Here is a 22,723-nt window from a genome sequence, read left to right on the forward strand (position 1 = left end):
TCTTCATCACTAACACACAACTCTTCATCACCACCACACAACTCTTCATCACTAACACACAACTCTTCATCACTAACACACAACTCTTCATCACCACCACACAACTCTTCATCACTAACACACAACTCTTCATCACGAACACACAACTCTTCAACACCACCACACAACTCTTCATCACTAACACACAACTCTTCATCACCACCACACAACTCTTCATCACCACCACACAACTCTTCATCACTAACACACAACTCTTCATCACCACCACACAACTCTTCATCACTAACACACAACTCTTCATCACCACCACACAACTCTTCATCACTAACACACAACTCTTCATCACCACCACACAACTCTTCATCACTAACACACAACTCTTCATCACCACCACACAACTCTTCATCACTAACACACAACTCTTCATCACCACCACACAACTCTTCAACACCACCACACAACTCTTCATCACTAACACACAACTCTTCATCACCACCACACAACTCTTCATCACCACCACACAACTCTTCAACACCACCACACAACTCTTCATCACTAACACACAACTCTTCATCACCACCACACAACTCTTCATCACCACCACACAACTCTTCATCACTAACACACAACTCTTCATCACCACCACACAACTCTTCATCACTAACACACAACTCTTCATCACCACCACACAACTCTTCATCACTAACACACAACTCTTCATCACCACCACACAACTCTTCATCACTAACACACAACTCTTCATCACCACCACACAACTCTTCATCACTAACACACAACTCTTCATCACTAACACACAACTCTTCAACACCACCACACAACTCCTCAACACCACCACACAACTCTTCATCACTAACACACAACTCTTCATCACCACCACACAACTCTTCATCACCACCACACAACTCTTCAACACCACCACACAACTCTTCATCACTAACACACAACTCTTCATCACTAACACACAACTCTTCATCACCACCACACAACTCTTCAACACCACCACACAACTCTTCATCACTAACACACAACTCTTCATCACCACCACACAACTCTTCATCACTAACACACAACTCATCACCACCACACAACTCTTCATCACTAACACACAACTCTTCATCACCACCACACAACTCTTCATCACTAACACACAACTCTTCATCACCACCACACAACTCTTCATCACTAACACACAACTCTTCATCACTAACACACAACTCTTCATCACCACCACACAACTCTTCATCACTAACACACAACTCTTCAACTTTTTCTTGTTTAGAGGACAATAAAAGATATTCTTTTAAAAAAAGGACAGAAAAATGAAATCTCATTAGGGTATTGAACAAGACCATTTGGTATGAAACCAGATATGAGAGAAGATATGAGCTGTCTTTAATATGTTTTCCCTGACAACACTAAGATTAATATCACAGGGTTTAATATTGCTGCAGAACAAATAGAATCCCCCTAGAGGCTGCAGCTGGGACTGCATTCTGGGACACAACACGCTCTGGGTGATGGAGAATTTCCTTACACCTAATAATGTCAGAAAATAATAATTTCTGCATTCTCCACTGTTCACATCCATCTGGGGGGAACACATCGGTGAACACACGTGTGAAATTGGTTTGGCACAAACCAATTACTGTTTATGGCAGTACAGTGGAGGTGTCATGTGACCTTGGAGTCATGTGACCTTAGCTCTCATCCCACTGCTCTATGGTGGTGTTCATAAATACTCTGTGTCCTTATTGTTCCTGAAATATTCCAGTACTATCACCCAGAATAGCAGCAGACACAGGTCTAGGGTATTAGGTCAAGGGTTTTAGTCTAGTTGTAACGCTTGCAAGGAGACAGGATGCTGATCAGAGAGTTTCGTAAACGGCAACATGTTTATTCTCAAACTATTACGGGATGAAGTCAGACGTGCACCTTTAAATAGACTGATAACAAAAACATGATGTTACCTGCTTGGTTTTCTTTTTGTTTGTGCTAGCGGGTTTTCTTGCAGGTTGTCCACTAGAGGGCGAGCAAGAACACGAGATGGAAGACGAGCTGCTTCCGTGTGACGATGGGACGACGGGATTGGCTACTTCAGTAATTGGATTCCCTTTGAGAAGTTCTTGCTCCTGGTACGATGGCCCGTGTGTGTTGTTTATCAGTTCACCACGCGGTCCTCTTTGCCAAGGTGCTGCATAGTAGGGTGTGTTTATTTGCATCTGACTTGTGTATGTTCGGGTACAACCGATTTGAGACGTTAGTCCATGTTTTGGGCGCTAAGAGCTAAAGAGGTGTTTTAATGCGCCTTATGAGCTGTTATAGTCCTAACCAGACTTTGTGTGGGCCCATGTTCTCTTGTTAAGTTGTTGTTTCGTTTGTATTTTGTTTGATTGAGTGCCTATTTATTTGAATTGTCCTTTTCTCCTGTTTTTGTGGAGGAAAAAAAAATGAATGAAAGTTAGAAGGGGGGGGTGTTTAGCTTGTTTTTGTTTGTTATTTTGGCACGAGTCCTTCCAAGTGTTATCTCCCTAAGTTGTCTGTCGTTTAAAAAGGGGTTGGAATATAGAAAATATAAAACAAATATAAAAGTTGTTGTACGTAAGAACCGTACTTGTGTGGTGTCATGGTTTATTTATGTTGCGTCCTTTAAGTACGAGCCATCTCACACTAAGGACCATAACACATGAGTGTAACATGATGCTAACAACACAAGAGACAGGAAATATGAATAACACAAACACACACACTCTAAGAAACACATACAGACATAACCACACATAGACACAGACAAACACACATACTCTAAGAAACACATACAGACATAACCACACATAGACACAAACACACACACTCTAAGAAACACACACAGACATAACCACACATGGACAAATACAAACACACACACTCTAAGAAACACACAGACATAAGAACACATAGACACGGATAAACTTATAGACGTCAGGGGCAGACCATGACACTAATGAAGTGTCTTAATCTAATGAAGTGTCTTAGTCTAGTGAAGTATCTTAATCTAATTAAGTGTCTTAATCTAATAAAGTGAGAGTTAAACACCCTTACCAAAGCAACAAAATGAACATATATTCAAATATACAAATTATACATACATTTACATGGTGACAGATTGGACAGTAGATTCCAGTCTTCACATATTTACATTTAAAATTACAATAATCAAACAGCAGGTGGTTAGTGGTTTAGTGTGAGTTATAATGAACAGCATATGCTGTACTATAAATGAAATACATTTGTGTTTATTGGAGGCAGTTCTAGCAGCAAAAGTCCTGCCCATTAATACAGTATGAGTAGATTGGTAATCCCACCTTTACCTGGGATATACCAGCTAGGGCAGAAGTCAGATAATGTACAAAAGGTCTATCACTGTTATGCGGATGACACCCAGCTCTTCTTTTCCTTCCCACCCTCTGACACACAGATTTCAGCTCAAATCTCTGCATGTCTGAAAGACATTGCCTCTTGGATGGCAGCTCACCACCTAAAGCTTAACCCAAGCAAGGCAGAGATGCTGTACATCCCTGCAAGAGCCAGTCCTCATCGTGATCTTTCTATCTCATTCGAGAACACCGTGATCACTCCATCCATGGAAGCGCGTAGCCTTGGTGTAGTTGTCGACAATCAACTCTCCTTCACGGCCCACGTTGCTAACACAACACGATCATGCAGATTCGCCCTTCACAACATTCGGAGGATTCGGCCATTTCTCTCTAGGGAAGCCACTCAGGTCCTTGTCCAGTCCCTTGTCATCTCAAGACTGGACTACTGCAACTCCCTACTGGCTGGTCTTCCTATGCATGCCATCAGACCCCTGCAACTGATCCAGAACGCTGCAGCTCGGCTGGTCTTCAACCTTCCCAAGTTCAGCCATGTCACTCCCTTGCTGTCCTCCCTCCACTGGCTTCCGGTAGCTGCCCGCATCAAATATAAAACCCTGGTGCTGGCCTACAAAGCAAAGAATGGTCCAGCTCCTCCTTACTTGATGGCCATGGTAAAACCCAGATGCATACCTAGAGCCCTCTGCGCCTCAAGTATGTTTCGTCTTGACCCTCCATCATCCAGGACACATGGGAGACAAGCATCCAGACTTTTCTCTGTCCTGGCTCCAAGGTGGTGGAATGAACTTCCCTTGTGTGTGCGAACATCGGAGTCACTTGCTGTCTTCAGACGCCGACTGAAGACCCACCTCTTTCAAGTGCACTTTGCATAATTATGATTCGTCTATTGTGCTTTATCGTCTCTTTCCTCAGGTGTTTGTTATAGGTATTGCTTACTGTCTTTTTCTCAGGTATTGTGCATAATTGGGTTATAGGAATTGCTTACTGTCTTTTTCCTCAGGTGATGTGTATATTCAGGTATAATAATGACTTGGCATAATTGTTAGGTATCATATGACTTTTGTCTAGTGGTTTTTCCAGCTTAGAGTACCTTGTGTTCAGGACTATCTATACTACCTTGGAGATTCCAAGCAACTACGTAGCACTTTTGTAAGTTGCTCTGGATAAGAGCGTCTGCTAAAAGCCATAAATGTAAATGTAAATGTCTATAGAACAGGGGTTAAAGGTCAAGGGGCAGGTCAAGGGGGTCAGTGAGGTGAGACTTAGGCCATGGCTTTCATATTAAAGTGCTGTTTCTCAGTCTGATTATCTTTGTGCTGACAGCTCTGCATTGCTGTAAACTGGATATGAGATCCATGTGTGACTGTGATTAAGGCTGTGTTACTGTGTGTGAGATGCTGAGTGACTCTGTGATTAAGGCTGTGTTACTGTGTGTGAGATGCTGTGTGACTCTGTGATTAAGACTGTGTTACTGTGTGTGAGATATTATGTGACTCTGTGATTAAGGCTGTGTTACTGTGTGTGAGATACTGTGTGTCTCTGTGATTAAGGCTGTGTTACTGTGTGTGAGATATTATGTGACTGTGATTAAGGCTGTGTTACTGTGTGTGAGAGGCTGTGTGACTCTGTGATTAAGGCTGTGTTACTGTGTGTGAGATATTGTGTGACTGATTAAGGCTGTGTTACTGTGTGAAATACTGTGTGACTCTGTGATTAAGATTGTGTTACTGTGTGTGAGATATTGTGTGACTGTGATTAAGGCTGTGTTACTGTATGTGAGAGGCTGTGTGACTGTGATTAAGGCTGTGTTACTGTGTGTGAGATATTGTGTGACTGATAAGGTTGTGTTACTGTGTGAGATACTGTGTGACTGTGATTAAGGCTGTGTTACTGTGTGTGAGATATTGTGTGACTGTGATTAAGGCTGTGTTACTGTGTGTGAGAGGCTGTGTGACTGTGATTAAGGCTGTGCTACTGTGTGTGAGAGGCTGTGTGACTCTGTGATTAAGGCTGTGTTACTATGTGTGAGATATTGTGTGACTAAGGCTGTGTTATTGTGTGAAATACTGTGTGACTCTGTGATTAAGACTGTGTTACTGTGTGTGAGATATTGTGTGACTGTGATTAAGGCTGTGTTACTGTGTGTGAGAGGCTGTGTGACTCTGTGATTAAGGCTGTGTTACTGTGTGTGAGATATTGTGTGACTGATTAAGGCTGTGTTATTGTGTGAAATACTGTGTGACTTTGTGATTAAGGCTGTGTTACTGTGTGAGAGAGGCTGTGTGACTGTGATTAAGGCTGTGTTACTGTGTGTGAGATATTGTGTGACTGATTAAGGCTGTGTTACTGTGTGAGATACTGTGTGACTCTGTGATTAAGGCTGTGTTACTGTGTGTGAGAGGCTGTGTGACTGATTAAGGCTGTGTTACTGTGTGTGAGATATTGTGTGACTCTGTGATTAAGGCTGTATTACTGTGTGTGAGCAGTGGCGCAAAAAGGGGGTATGCAGCGTATGCGACGCATAGGGGCGCTGCACTAGAGGGGGCGCCAAATCGATGCCAGAAAATTATTTGCCGAGCTGGTGGGGGGGTGGAGGGTGGAGTTCGGGGGGCGCCGATAGTATGTTTGCATACACCTCAGAAAGTACGTAGTTGCAACCCTGTGTGTGAGATGCTGTGTGACTCTGTGATTAAGACTGTGTTACTGTGTGTGAGATATTATGTGACTCTGTGATTAAGGCTGTGTTACTGTGTGTGAGAGGCTGTGTGACTCTGTGATTAAGGCTGTGTTACTGTGTGTGAGATACTGTGTGACTCTGTGATTAAGATTGTGTTACTGTGTGTGAGAGGCTGTGTGACTCTGATTAAGGCTGTGTTACTGTGTGTGAGATAATGTGTGACTCTGTGATTAAGGCTGTGTTACTGTATGTGAGATACTGTGTGACTCTTTGAAGGCTGGGTTACTCAAATCAGGATCTGGAAACACATCCTGTTTGGACTTGAATCAACAGTACATATTTGAACAGTTAAGGTAACTGATTGACCAGTTTAAACACCATGCCGATCTATCAGACCTGTACCGTCAGGTACCTCATCTGAAAAACTCTAAAGCTAATCCAGAAGATTTCCTTTGACAGGACGTATAAGTGTTTCTCTTCATTACACACCACCCAAACACAACTCCCTCCACACAAACACAATTCCCTCCACCCAAACACACCTCCCTCCACCCAATCACAGCTCATATACAGTTCTCTGCTCCTGGGTCTTAGTGTCTGCAGTGCTACATAATACACTTGTCTCATTTTTCCAACACATCCCAAACTTGACAAGACCACAAGTGTTTCTACGCAATGCAGACAAAACTCATATGGGATCAAACTGTTCTACAAACAGAACTCAATGCTGTCAACTCACAACAGCACAAATGTGCGGCTCCATTAGATCCCATAGTAGCAAAAGATGCACAAGATGGAGTTGAAGTCCTTTCATTGCCACTCTGTCTACACCTGCTTGTTAAAGGTCACCAAACTGTTAATGTAGTAGTGGAAGCGTCTGGACACATTTCATCCTCACGTCTGTTTTCTCTCTCCATCTGCAGGACCTATGGAGAACATGTCTGTCTTACATACATAGTGATTTAAGTATGAGTCTCTCTGTCTTTCTCTTTCCACCTCTCCACCTCCCCCTCTCTCTCTCTCCTCCCCCCCCCTCTCTCTCTCTCTCTCTCTCTCTCTCTCTCTCTCTCTCTCTCTCTCTCTCTCTCTCTCTCTCTCTGTGGAGACTCAGAGCTGACTGTCCGTCACAAGTGATGAGCCTGGAATTTCTCATCTCTCAGGACTGCAGGTGCCATGACCATAACACAGGTGTGTGTGTGTGTGTGTGTGTGTGTGTGTGTGTGTGTGTGTGTGTGTGTGTGTGTGTGTGTGTGTGTGCATGGACGTAATTTTGGGGGTGGATGGGGGGGACATGTCCCCCCCACTTTTTCAAAAGCCGGTTTTGGTCCCCCCGAGTTTTTACAGTTAAAACCAAATATTTAAATAGCGACGAATCCATGTCCCCCCCACTTTTGAAATCAAAATTACGTCCATGTGTGTGTGTGTGTGTGTGTATGTGTGTGTGTATGTGTGTGTGTGTGTATGTGTGTGTATGTGTGTGTGTACAGGTTTGACTAAGTTTTCCTGGAGTGTTATCAAATGAAGAGTTCTTTCATGCACCTTTGGTTTTGACTCTGTGGTTTTACTCCTCGTCACAGATGGAATGTTCTTCTAAGCCCTGACTAATGACCCTTAACACCAACGCAGGGCTAGAATGTTAATGATAATGATTTAAGCCAATATTGTGGACCAGACTATCTTTCCCCCTGTGTTATGCCATGTTGTTTTGAGACAACAGTGACCATCACACAAACACTGTCAGATATGGAGAAACAAAAAGGAAACAACAGGGGTTACTGGTTTTTCAGAATCACTCACGACTGGGTTCCAGTTACACCAGTGGCTTCTGGGGTGATTGCAGGCGAAGTGATTCATGTGAACACTATTGTATTAGTAATGTTAGGAGTGAGGTGTGTCCTGATGTATCTTCACTGGTGTCGTTCGTCTTGGTAAGGGAGATTTCTGCACTGTGGCTCTTTAACTCATCCATTCACGTTATCCAAACACATTTGTCTTTCTACATCACCAGGATCTTGACATCAGCTCTGATGATCACACGTATTGATTCTTTTGACTCCCACATACATCATAAACAGCAGCGATATAATGTGGAAATGCCACGTCTTTTAGAAGTGGCTGGTGTGTGATCAAACTTTTCATGAGTGTGTGTCTTCAACACTGGTCATAGTACTGACTGATTAATGCAACTTCAAATAATGTCCTCAGTCATCAATCAGAAGACAAATAACATCAGAACATCAAAGATCTTTAGGTTTTACACACAGAAGTCAAGTCTGAGCTTCTCTTTACAGACAAAATATTAAAAGATTATCCATCATTGTTCTTCCAGAGTGCCCATGTGTTTATAGTTGTAAATCACGCACATTTATGTGAATGTAATAACTGAATGTAATGGAACAATTAACATTATTTTGTCATTTTATTTGAATGTTTACATTATTTTGTCATTATTTTGATTAGATTGTATAGGTTCATTGCATTATTCTATCAATTCTAGCCTCATTCTGTGCATGAGGAAGTCTCTTAATATTTGTTAAGAATTAAGATTCATTTCCATAACTAATTTGTTTGTGCATCTCAGTTATATCTTCATATGTGTGCGCATCCTGCTGTACCTGCAGTTGGTCTCAAGTCTCCAAACTTCATTTTCCACAGTCTGATCTGGTCTAAACTTCCCTGTGCTTCACACAGCCTGTTAACTGTGAGTCCCCTGTGCTGCTTGTGCTAGGTGACCATGGTTACGGTGCACAGATGCTGAGCTGATATTGGAGCACACAAGCTGCACAACAATATCTCACTGTGCTTAGAACTTCCTCCCTGGGCTTTACAAACCTCAAACGCTCTTAGTAATGCAGGGACTTCCTATGCACTCTGCACATTGTCTGTGTGTACACACACACACACACACACACACACACACACACACACACACACACACACACAACGATAAGCTCAGAGAAGTAAGGATAGCTTGTTCCCGTCCCATACACTCCAGCATGCATTTAGCAGACAGCATTTATGTACAACCCTCCATCCATCAATAACACAAGCCTACACATATTTGGGCCAGTTAGCTTTCATCTCCCAAATACTGCAGTCATGAAAACTGAACTTTTGGGCAGACTGTTGTATCTTTGACATTCTGTTCACATTCAGCTAAACTGAAATAAAGAGTGACATTATTATTTTTCAGAGCTTAAGCACTAACCTAGCAAGAAGAGAACAATATTGCCTGACTGTGGGGCTGGCAGTGCATGAGAGTACAGTGTGTTAGAGTATAGTGTGTTAGAGTATAGTGGACTAGAGTACAGTGTGTTAGAGTACAGTGTGTTGGAGTACAGTGGGTTAGAGTAGAGTGTGTTGGAGTACAGTGGGTTAGAGTTACAGTTGGTTAGAGTACAGTGGGTTAGAGTACAGTGTGTTAGAGTATAGTGGACTAGAGTACAGTGTGTTAGTGTATAGTGTGTTGGAGTACAGTGGGTTAGAGTAGAGTGTGTTAGAGTACAGTGTGTTAGAGTACAGTTGGTTAGAGTACAGTGGACTAGACTACAGTGTGTTAAAGTACAATGTGTTAGAGTACAGTGTGTCTCATCACTTATCTAGGGTCTTACCTTCAAGGCTGATCTTCGCTTTTGAAAGCACAATGACCCCGAGGAAGAAGTGATTGGATCACAGAACAGCAAAACACCACTGAACCACTCCAAAGACAATCGAAGGCATCTTAAGGGGCAGTAGAGAAGTGAGTCTTTTTGCTGTTCAAGGACAGTATATCCTTATTGGTTCAAATGTGTCAGTATTCTAAAATATGAATAAATAAAGACCCAAAACTGGGGAACATTTTTGGCTTTGTAGTTGCATTCATCTTTTTATCTTCAAATCATGAATCTTCAAACCAGGAACTACAGCTGTTCCGTGGGTTAGTGCTGCCATGAAGACCTTTCTCCTGCCAAGACACGCCTCCCAGGTAGAAGCGATGAGCTTTTTGTCATTTTTAGATACATGAAACTGTACATCTTCACAATGTCTGCAGGATCAGAACATCAAACATCTCTTCCATGTTTTACTGCATCAGGCTCTTTTAACTTCATGTGTTCTTCTTACACCACAGATATCTGGAATGATTGGATAAAAGTGGAGTTCTGGTCTCATCTCACCTTTCCAGTCAACAGCACTTTGCAAACATCAGGTAAGTACTAGGGTCAGGTAAGTCCTAGGGTCAGGTAAGCACTATGGTCAGGTAAGTCCTAGGGTCAGGTAAGTCCTAGGGTCAGGTAAGCACTAGGGTCAGGTAAGCACTAGGGTCAGGTAAGTACTAGGGTCAGGTAAGTCCTAGGGTCAGGTAAGCACTATGGTCAGGTAAGTACTAGGGTCAGGTAAGTCCTAGGGTCAGGTAAGCACTAGGGTCAGGTAAGTAGTAGGGTCAGGTAAGCTCTATGGTCAGGTAAGCACTATGGTCAGGTAAGTCCTAGGGTCAGGTAAGCACTAGGGTCAGGTAAGCACTATGGTCAGGTAAGTCCTAGGGTCAGGTAAGCTCTAGGGTCAGGTAAGCACTATGGTCAGGTAAGTCCTAGGGTCAGGTAAGCACTAGGGTCAGGTAAGTAGTAGGGTCAGGTAAGCTCTATGGTCAGGTAAGCACTATGGTCAGGTAAGTCCTAGGATCAGGTAAGCACTATGGTCAGGTAAATCCTAGGGTCAGGTAAGCTCTAGGGTCAGGTAAGCTCTAGGGTCAGGTAAGTCCTAGGGTCAGGTAAGTCCTAGGGTCAGGTAAGCACTATGGTCAGGTAAGTCCTAGGGTCAGGTAAGCTCTAGGGTCAGGTAAGTCCTAGGGTCAGGTAAGCACTATGGTCAGGTAAGTCCTAGGGTCAGGTAAGCTCTAGGGTCAGGTAAGCACTATGGTCAGGTAAGTCCTAGGGTCAGGTAAGCACTATGGTCAGGTAAGTCCTAGGGTCAGGTAAGCACTATGGTCAGGTAAGTCCTAGGGTCAGGTAAGCACTAGGGTCAGGTAAGTCCTAGGGTCAGGTAAGCTCTATGGTCAGGTAAGCACTAGGGTCAGGTAAGTCCTAGGGTCAGGTAAGTCCTAGGGTCAGGTAGGTCCTAGGGTCAGGTAAGCACTATGGTCAGGTAAGTACTAGGGTCAGGTAAGTACTAGGGTCAGGTAAGCACTATGGTCAGGTAAGTAGTAGGGTCAGGTAAGTCCTAGGGTCAGGTAAGCTCTAGGGTCAGGTAAGCTCTAGGGTCAGGTAAGCACTATGGTCAGGTAAGTCCTAGGGTCAGGTAAGCACTATGGTCAGGTAAGTCCTAGGGTCAGGTAAGCTCTAGGGTCAGGTAAGCACTATGGTTAGGTAAGTCCTAGGGTCAGGTAAGCACTATGGTCAGATAAGTCCTAGGGTCAGGTAAGCACTATGGTCAGGTAAGTCCTAGGGTCAGGTAAGTCCTAGGGTCAGGTAAGCACTATGGTCAGGTAAGTCCTAGGGTCAGGTAAGCTCTAGGGTCAGGTAAGCACTATGGTCAGGTAAGTCCTAGGGTCAGGTAAGCACTATGGTCAGGTAAGTCCTAGGGTCAGGTAAGCTCTAGGGTCAGGTAAGCACTATGGTCAAGTAAGTCCTAGGGTCAGGTAAGCTCTATGGTCAGGTAAGCTCTATGGTCAGGTAAGTCCTAGGGTCAGGTAAGTCCTAGGGTCAGGTAAGTCCTAGGGTCAGGTAAGCACCAGGGTCAGGTAAGCACTAGGGTCAGGTAAGCACTAGGGTCAGGTAAGTCCTAGGGTCAGGTAAGCACTAGGGTCAGGTAAGGCTCACCCTAACCCCACCCTAACCTCTCTCAAACAATACTGTTATTTCTTAGCACTCTAAGGGACTATTGACTATTTTTGCTGTTTGCTCTCTCCATCTCACACTCACAAACACACACCAGCACACACACCCTTACACAGGCATGCCATTTTCTGATTAATCACATAAAAGTGTCCAAGATTTGTTTTTAGCATTTCTTTGTTTGAGTGAGGAGTAAAGCTGAGGAGCTCCCCCTACTGGTGACTGAACCCTAGTGCATAGGGTTCCACATCAACCCAAACCCTGAAACAGAGAGGCCTGATCTTGGTGAACAGTCAGTTTCTGGCTTGATGAAATTGCTCCAACCTAAGAGAGCCGGAAAGGAGACTGGCCCACTGTAATCCTACAGATCAGGTGTGAACCTCACTGGATTCCTGATGGAGGAGATATTTGGGCAGGTGGATGGACCTGCCTATTCATATGAATCTGATAAATGGTCCGTTATTTCTCACGGGCCTTATGGGTTCATTCTTTACATTACGTGGGAGTTTGTAGTATGCTTCACTCTCCCATGGGGCCCTAGATCCTTATGACACTAGTGTCATAACGAGTGTATTGGATCCTTGTGTCATAATGAGTGTATTGGATCCTTGTGTCATAACGAGTGTATTGGATCATTGTGTCATAACGAGTGTATTGGATCCTTGTGTCATAATGAGTGTATTGGATCCTTGTGTCATAACGAGTGTATTGGATCCTTGTGTCATAACGAGTGTATTGGATCCTTGTGTCATAATGAGTGTGTTGGATCCTTGTGTCATAACGAGTGTATTGGATCCTTGTGTCATAACGAGTGTGTTGGATCCTTGTGTCATAACGAGTGTATTGGATCCTTGTGTCATAACGAGTGTGTTGGATCCTTGTGTCATAACGAGTGTATTGGATCCTTGTGTCATAACGAGTGTGTTGGATCCTTGTGTCATAACGAGTGTATTGGATCCTTGTGTCATAACGAGTGTATTGGATCCTTGTGTCATAATGAGTGTATTGGATCCTTGTGTCATAACGAGTGTATTGGATCCTTGTGTCATAACGAGTGTGTTGGATCCTTGTGTCATAACGAGTGTATTGGATCCTTGTGTCATAACGAGTGTGTTGGATCCTTGTGTCATAACGAGTGTATTGGATCCTTGTGTCATAACGAGTGTATTGGATCCTTGTGTCATAATGAGTGTATTGGATCCTTGTGTCATAACGAGTGTATTGGATCCTTGTGTCATAACGAGTGTATTGGATCCTTGTGTCATAACGAGTGTATTGGATCCTTGTGTCATAATGAGTGTGTTGGATCTATGTGTCATAATAAATGTACTCAAACCATGGTAGAGTTTGGCATGGATAACAGAAATCTTCTTTAGACCATAAGACAGAAGCGGCGTGTGAACATATCCACAAACATTCTCTTAGGATGATCACAGTTGTTAAAGGAATTACAGTTATTACATAGTTAGACCTTTAAAACATGGCATATTAGCAGTTTATTACACTGCCAGTGTGATCTGTCTTGGTTATTCAGGACTGCATTAAAATGCTCAGAGGTCTATTTAGGGGAAACTGAACAGATGGGGAAGAAGAGGTTCTTTCTGGATTACTGCCATTTAATTATTTCTAGATGAGAACTTGCTTTAATCATCACATAGAGGAGAGGATCACAGAAACCTCCCGCTATGAGTTTACACCATGCCAAACGATGACTCACAGGCATTCACTGTAATTCAATTTAACTACATACCCTTAATTTATTGCAAATGAAAACAGCTCTAAATTTTATAGAACAATATAAAGTTTAAATGGTTTTTTACAATATGAAAGACTTAATGTGTAAAAGAGGATTGTGTTGTTTTTAGCTATTTTGTTTGGAAGATTACAGTTATCATTTTTATTGACATGGTTGTTGTACAGAGAGTTGCCATCCTACACCACCCCACACACGTGAGCAGATTTTAGCTCCTCCCTAAGCCCATCTGCTCCATGCTTCTGATTGGCCAGTGTAGAGTGTCATAGCTCTACACCCACGCCCACTGTCACTCAGTCTGCATAGTGAATGCCAGTTTGTCGGCCTGGTGCAGCTCGTACAGGCTGACTGGGTTCTATGATGCCATGAGCACGGCTCCACAGCCCAAACACCACACACTGGAGGACATCACCAATACTCTGGGTGTACCTGAGTTGAGTGGTGGTGGTTTCAGACACACAACACAGATCGAGGGAGATCCAGAAGTGTCTACAGCTCATGTGTCTTTCCTCCAGTGTCCCGCTGTGTGGTTGAGGCCCATCTCTGCGCTGGTACCAGACTGCTGTCTCCCCAGGGGGTAGCACTCACACTCACTGATTCTGCTCACGCCAGCGCGCCCACCACAAAGGGGGGCAGGTCTCAGGACGCCGGACACCTCAGGACACCTCAGGACTCCTCAGGACTCCTCCCACTTCCTGCACATTAACATATTCATCTTTCCTGGTCGTAATGATGCATCGTGGGTAGCTGAAAAAGAGGGAGCCACTGACCACCTGACTCCACCTGACTGCCAGCCAATCACCTGACTCCACCTGACTGCCAGCCAATCAACTGACTCCACCTGACTGCCAGCCAATCAACTGACTCCACCTGATCCTGCAAACCAACCACAGAGGCTCTGGCACAGTATGTGGGAAAGATGAGTGGTCAGATGTCTCTGTGTGTGGATGAACCAGGTTTCTTCATTCAACAGAGTCCAGAAGGTCATTTGACTCAGTGGCTGTTCATGAGGGCTTTTGTGTGTCCATCATCACATCATGGAGGTGCTGATGGGTTCATGGACAGATCTGCACATTAATCTGGAAACAACACTCTCACTGACCTTCCTGACTGGTGCTTGGTGGGGGAGGATGTGTGTGGGTGGAGGATGTGTGGGTGGAGCATGTGTGGGTGGAGGGTGTGTGGGGTGGAGAATGTGTGTGGGTGGAGGATGTGTGGGTGGAGCATGTGTGGGGGGTGGATGTGTGGGTGGAGGGTGTGTGAGGGTGGAGGATGTCTGGGTGGGTGTTGATGTGTCAGGTCATGTTCCATCAGCCATCAGCGTGTTTAAAGTGTAATTATCTGCAGACGTGTGCTGGGGGTTTAGGGAGGTGTGACTGCCACATTCTCCTGGGTTGTTTTTAACCAGAGGAGGGGCAGAATCTTTCAGTCACGCACTACATTCGTCATGCGTCTTTGGCATCGGGTATAAAGGCCCAGTCACGTTGTGCAGGGTTGTGTAGAGAGGAAATGAGGCGTTCATGGCGTCTCCCTCACACACTATGTGCATTCATAAACACACACAACCCAGACGGAGAGAAGCTACAGCTAATTCAGGACCTGAGAGCCAAACCCCACCACACGCTGCTGTGAGGATGAGGAGGAGGGCTTAGCCATGACACCCCAGCACTTCCTGTTGATGAAGGCATGTTGGTTTGCTCTTTGAGTTAGACAGAGTGTCTGTGCTACGTTCGTTAGTACAGATCCCTCCACGTGGCCCTTATCATGATGTTATCAGTCGTGATATGTGGATAACAGCATTGGATTCACACTAGCTGTATATACATGAGTAATAAGTGAACTGTAGCAGGCTTAAAAAAGAAGCAGAGAAAAGTAACAGGGCTGTTGCTCATGTGTGGAGAAGCGTTTTAGTCTGGACACGCGGCCTGCAGGAAGACAGATGAGAAGAAGCGCTGGTGTTTTGGTGAGAGCCAGACCCATCGTCCCCTGATGAAGATGAAGCGCACTTTTAAAAAATCAATAATGTGCTCGATACATCCTGGCAGGCGCGGAGCCTTGGGGGCATGTAAGTGAGCGATGACAGGCTGCCTGCGAGGGTCTCCGCTTCACTGAGATTCTCACACACACACACACACACACACACACACACACACACACACACACACACACACACACATATATATATATACACACACACACACACATATATATATACACACACATATATACACACACATATATACACACACACACGCACACACACATGGGCAGTCATGGGCCTGTGGTAGGGAACTGGTCTTGTGATCGGAGGTTCGATTCCCAGACCTGAGGCCATGACTGAGGTGCCCTTGAGCAAGTCACCTAACCCCAACTGCTCCCCGGGCGCCGGGCTAGGGCTGCCCACCGCTCTGGGCACGTGTGCACCACAGCCCCCTAGTAATCACTAGTGTGTGTGTATGTGTGTGTGTTCTAACTGCACAGATGGGTAAAAAGCGGAGGACAAATTTCGATTGCGGTGAAAAATCACAATTGACAAAATACGGCACATTTACATTTTATTTTTACACACACACACACACGCGCACACACACACACACGCGCGCACACACTGCTGCGGGGGTTTAAATGTGCATCACAGCTGAGCTGCCAGAAGCTTCTCTGTGTGCTACACCTCTTAAAATAACATTATTATACACACACACACACGCGCACGCACACACACATGCGCACACACACACACATGCGCACACACACACACATGCGCACACACACACACATGCGCACACACACACACACACACACACAAATACACACACACACACACACATTACTGATGAACTGTAGTCCAAGACTCTGAGCAGTGGAGGATAAATTTCTGAATGCTGATATATTTCTGCATCACGGCCCCTTGGTTCATGTGGGCGTGTCCTGTGTGTCAGTGCAGCACAACCACAGCACTGGTGACGGTGGTGAGGGGTCTGTGTGTGGAGTCACAGTGACAGGAGCTCCCACCTGTGTTAGGAGACACTGGACCAGTACTGCCGATCCACTACTGCCCAAACACTACTGCCCAAACACTACTGCCCAAACACACTGGTGAAGAAAGAACAGATACTGTGATACACTAAACGTTGCCCTGTGATACACTAAACGTTGCCCTGTGATACACTAAACGTTGCCCTGTGATACACTAAACCAGGGGTATTACCACAATATACCACACTATTACCACACTATTACCACACAATATACCACACAATATACCACACAATATACCACACTATCACCACACTATCACCACACTATTACCAGACTTTTACCACAATATACCACACTATTACCACAATATACCACACTATTACCACAATATACCACACTATTACCACAATATACCACACTATTACCATACAATAACCACACTACACCACACTATTACCGCACTATTACCGCACTATTACCGCACTATTACCGCACTACACCACACTATTACCGCACTACACCACACTATTACCGCACTATTACCGCACTATTACCACACTATTACCACACTATTACCACACTCTCCGTGGGTTTTTCTCATGATAGTGCTGACTTGTGCATGTGTCTTATTTGCAGTCCACGGTCTGGTGGTAAAACATCTTTTCTTCTTGATTACCCTGGATATCTAGAGAAAGGACATGCTGTTAAACGGTTGTTCTACAGGGAGGAGATCTCACTCATACAGTCTGGGAGACCACATGACTTCAGCTCAATACATGAACCTCAATAATTGGAATCCCAACCAAGCCGTGCCCATAGGAGGCGCTAGTGAGCTGTCGAATCTGCCCTCATCGTGAACATTAACCTCTGTTCAATGATCCCTTAATTCCTTAGTTCACTGGGAAACTAGGTCTCTAAAAACCATAGAGTTTACTATGACTAATCAATCTGTCAGCACGTTTTAAAACCCATATTGCACCAACCGTCCTTTCCAGAGTGTGAGGAACAGGGGCCTCAGCATTCAACAACTCACAGTGGCTTCATGAAGGTGTCCAGCTTAAAAAGAAATGGCAAGTCCTTTATGAACTCAGTTACTGACCATCATTAATCTAATTTTGTTACTCACTGTCATTAGTCTTATTTAGCTTCCCAAACATGTCAGACAGCGTTACACTGGTCCACTGGTTACTATCTGTGGCAATTGTGTGATGTTCAAGGCAGACGTCCCAGCTGCTGTAAGAACGTGAGCTTCCTCTGGGAGCTCCGAGCTCGGCCGTGATTTCCTGCTAGAAGAGCCTTTCCATTCCCCTCCCAGCCTAATCTGTCCCTTCCCCTCCCAGCCTAATCTGTCCCTTCCCCTCCCAGCCTAATCTGTCCATTCCACTCCCAGCCTAATCTGTCCATTCCCCTCCCAGCCTAATCTGTCCATTCCCCTCCCAGCCTAATCTGTCCATTCCACTCCCAGCCTAATCTGTCCATTCCCCTCCCAGCCTAATCTGTCCATTCCCCTCCCAGCCTAATCTGTCCATTCCACTCCCAGCCTAATCTGTCCATTCCCCTCCCAGCCTAATCTGTCCATTCCCCTCCCAGCCTAATCTGTCCATTCCACTCCCAGCCTAATCTGTCCATTCCACTCCCAGCCTAATCTGTCCATTCCACTCCCAGCCTAATCTGTCCATTCCCCTCCCAGCCTAATCTGTCCATTCCACTCCCAGCCTAATCTGTCCATTCCACTCCCAGCCTAATCTGTCCATTCCACTCCCAGCCTAATCTGTACCTGGGAAACCAGCCAAATGCATTTAAATCAGGCCTTTTTTTTATTTATTTATTTACTTGTTTATTTATTTTTATTGTAAAATGATATAAATTACCAGCAGAGTTGGCTTGTGCACAGTATGAGAGGACGCTGAGTCACTCCCTGATGTGTGTGTGCGTGTGTGTGTGTGTGTGTGCTGTACCTCAGAGCTGCATTCTGGTAGTGATCATCTGTAGTCTGACTGTCCTGTGTCAAAATGCGCCACATCACAATCACAAACGCATTACATCACAATCACATCACAATCACAATCACAAATGCATCACATCATAATCAAACGTACCATATCAAAATCACAATCACAAACGTGCCATATCACAATCACAAATGCATAACATCACAATCACAAACGCATCACATCACAACCACAATCACAAATGCATCACATCATAATTACAAACGTACCATATCACAATCACAAACACATCACAATCATAAAGGCATCACATCACATCACAAACATCACAATCACAAACGCATCTCATCATAATCACAAACATACCATATCACAATCACAAATGCATCACATCACAATCACAATCACAAATGCATCACAATAACTCTTCACAATTACCTTCTTCTCTCCATTTCTCCTGACCTTCTGTAGTGTAGAGGTCACCTCTATCTATCTATCTATCTATGGAGGGTTGTTTATGAACATGTTTCTCAACAGGACAGAGGTCTGGAGACGTTTATTATAGTGTTGAAACCTGACGGTACGTAAAGTGAGTTCATGGTTACTTCACAGAGTAGCAACATTGTCACTTCTTGTTTAATCTTGTGTAACTAACTTTTACTTTGTGTAACACAATCCCGTAACTCTTGTGTGACACGCTGATTTAACTTGTCTTGTGTATCCTTCCTATTTTGCCTGCTGAAATGAAACTTGACTGATAAAGAAATCAGTGTGTAAAGTAATTAATAAATCTTTATAATACATCAGTAGAATATAAGGTCCTCTCTCTCTCTCTCTCTCTCTCTCTCTCTCTCTCTCTCTCTCTCTCTCTCTCTCTCTCTCTCTCTCTCTCTCACAAACAGATGCTCTGCTCCACTCCGTGTCTCCTGCCACACCGGCCAGCTGTTTCTTTGCCCCTGTAAATGGCCCCACTGGTTGTGGTTCTTGTGTTGGGCACCTCAGCCCAACACAACATGCACGGACACCATTAGCAGGCCGAGGGGAAGCCAAAGGTGTAACAATTACAGAGAGTGTCATAGCCAAGATAAACACACTACAATAGCTCCCATAGTGTATAACAGAGGGGCAGTGTAGGTTGTAGCAAGGTGTAGGGGGTAGGGGGGTAGGGGTAAGGAGTTAGGGTGTAGGGGTGGGGTATAAGGGTTAGGGTGTGGGGGTTAGGATGTAGGGGTTAGGGTGTAGGGGTTAGGGTTTAGTGGGGTGGGGTGTAAGGGTTAGGGTGTAGGGGTTAGCATGTAGGGGTTAGGGTGTAGGGGTTAGGGTGTAGGGGTTAGGGTGTGAGGGTGTAGGGGTTAGGGTGTAGGGGGCTTGTTTTGTATTTATTTATCTCTACTATGATTTTCTGAAATCACAACTGAAAACACTTCATGTGTGCAAATGCTTCATAACTGAGTCCAAATTACAATTCTCCTACGCGTTGGTAAAAGCACTCTCGATTGCTTATCCAAACACAGGACAAATCTGAAAATTTGTCAGAGAATTACCATTCAGCTAGACTAATGTATGTATTCACCTAGTATCCTTACAGCCATGTGTACAGCAGCAAACAGGAACGTTTATGAACTGCTGTCAACAAGCTGTAAAACTACATCTCCACCCACAGGTCTAGACCACACTAACACTACTCCACCCACAGGTCTAGACCACACTAACACAGCTCCACCCACAGGTCTAGACCACACTAACACAGCTCCACCCACAGATCTAGACCACACTAACACAGCTCCACCCACAGATCTAGACCACACTAACACTGCTCCACCCGCGGGTCTAGACCACACTAACACTGCTCCGCCCGCGGGTCTAGACCACACTAACACGGCTTCGCCCGCGGGTCTAGACCACACTAACACGGCTTCGCCCGTGGGTCTAGACCACACTAACACGGCTTCGCCCGCGGGTCTAGACCACACTAACACTGCTCCGCCCGCGGGTCTAGACCACACTAACACTGCTCCGCCCGCGGGTCTAGACCACACTAACACTGCTCCACCCACAGGTCTGGACCACACTAACACTGCTCCGCCCGCAGGTCTGGACCACACTAACACAGCTCCACCCGCAGGTCTGGACCACACTAACACAGCTCCACCCGCAGGTCTGGACCACACTAACACAGCCCCACCCGCAGGTTTGGACCACAATAACACAGCCCCACCCACAGGTCTGGACCACGCTAACACAGCTCCACCCACAGGTCTGGACCACGCTAACACAGCTCCACCCACAGGTCTGGACCACGCTAACACAGCTCCACCCACAGGTCTAGACCACGCTAACACAGCTCCACCCACAGGTCTAGACCACGCTAACACAGCTCCACCCACAGATCTAGACCACGCTAACACAGCTCCACCCACAGATCTAGACCACGCTAACACAGCTCCACCCACAGATCTAGACCACGCTAACACTGCTCCACCCACAGGTCTAGACCACAATAACACTGCTCCACCCACAGGTCTAGACCACAATAACACTGCTCCACCCACAGGTCTAGACCACAATAACACTGCTCCACCCACAGGTCTAGACCACAATAACACAGCCCCACCCACAGGTCTAGACCACGCTAACACAGCCCCACCCACAGGTCTAGACCACGCTAACACTGCTCCACCCACAGGTCTAGACCACGCTAACACTGCTCCACCCACAGGTCTAGACCACGCTAACACTGCTCCACCCACAGGTCTAGACCACGCTAACACTGCTCCACCCACAGGTCTAGACCACGCTAACACTGCTCCACCCACAGGTCTAGACCACGCTAACACTGCTCCACCCACAGGTTTAGACCACACTAACACTGCTCCACCCACAGGTTTAGACCACACTAACACTGCTCCACCCACAGGTTTAGACCACACTAACACTGCTCCACCCAAAGGTTTAGACCACACTAACACTGCTCCACCCACAGGTTTAGACCACACTAACACTGCTCCACCCACAGGTTTAGACCACACTAACACAGATACACTCACAGGTTTAGACCACACTAACACTGCTCCACCCACAGGTTTAGACCACACTAACACAGATACACTCACAGGTTTAGACCACACTAACACTGCTCCACCCACAGGTTTAGACCACACTAACACAGATACACTCACAGGTTTAGACCACACTAACACTGCTCCACCCACAGGTTTAGACCACACTAACACAGATACACTCACAGGTTTAGACCACACTAACACTGCTCCACCCACAGGTTTAGACCACACTAACACAGATACACTCACAGGTTTAGACCACACTAACACTGCTCCACCCACAGGTTTAGACCACACTAACACAGATACACCAGGGTACCCGCGGGTCCTTAAAATGTCTTAAAATGTCTTAAATTTAGTTTTCCATATTCAAGGCCTAAAAATGTCTTAAAATGTCTGGAATTTTATGAGGGGAGGCATTAAATTATTATAAGTGTGTGTTGTTCAGTTGTTCTGGCGCGATGTGAATTTTGCCGAATCTAGCGCTAATGCCGAAAATAACCGCTCCAGGGTCCTAGTGCTAGATTCCTAGCGTTGGAGTATACGGCCTCAACAACGTCAACAATTTACGTTCGCCAACCCCCCCCCCCCACCCCGTCCCGTCAACAATTCTCGTTCGCCACCCCCCCCGTCAACGATGTGGAACACACCTGCATCCCCGGTAATAGTATTATTTTTTCTTGTGAGAGGTATTAAAAAGGTCTTAAAAGTCATTGAATTTGAGATTTAAAAATGTGCAGATACCCTGTACACTCACAGGTTTAGACCACACTAACACTGCTCCACCCACAGGTCTAGACCACACTAACACTGCTCCACTCACAGGTTTAGACCACACTAACACTGCTCCATTCACAGGTTTAGACCACACTAACACTGCTCCACCCACAGGTTTAGACCACACTAGCAGCTCAAACAGAACAGATACAAGTGCTTACATTCACGAACAGCTGCCTTAGACAGGACAGGTCCTGGGTATTCTGAAATGTTCACACCATTTTTGAGCATCTATCAGCTTGCTAACATAATTATCTCACCATCTACTTATCCAGATCTGCTGATCACCATATGGCTGATTACACTGTCAGTCACTCTGAC

The sequence above is a fragment of the Brachyhypopomus gauderio genome, unplaced genomic scaffold (genome assembly GCF_052324685.1).
Source record: "Brachyhypopomus gauderio isolate BG-103 unplaced genomic scaffold, BGAUD_0.2 sc50, whole genome shotgun sequence".
Classification (NCBI taxonomy): Eukaryota; Metazoa; Chordata; class Actinopteri; order Gymnotiformes; family Hypopomidae; genus Brachyhypopomus; species Brachyhypopomus gauderio.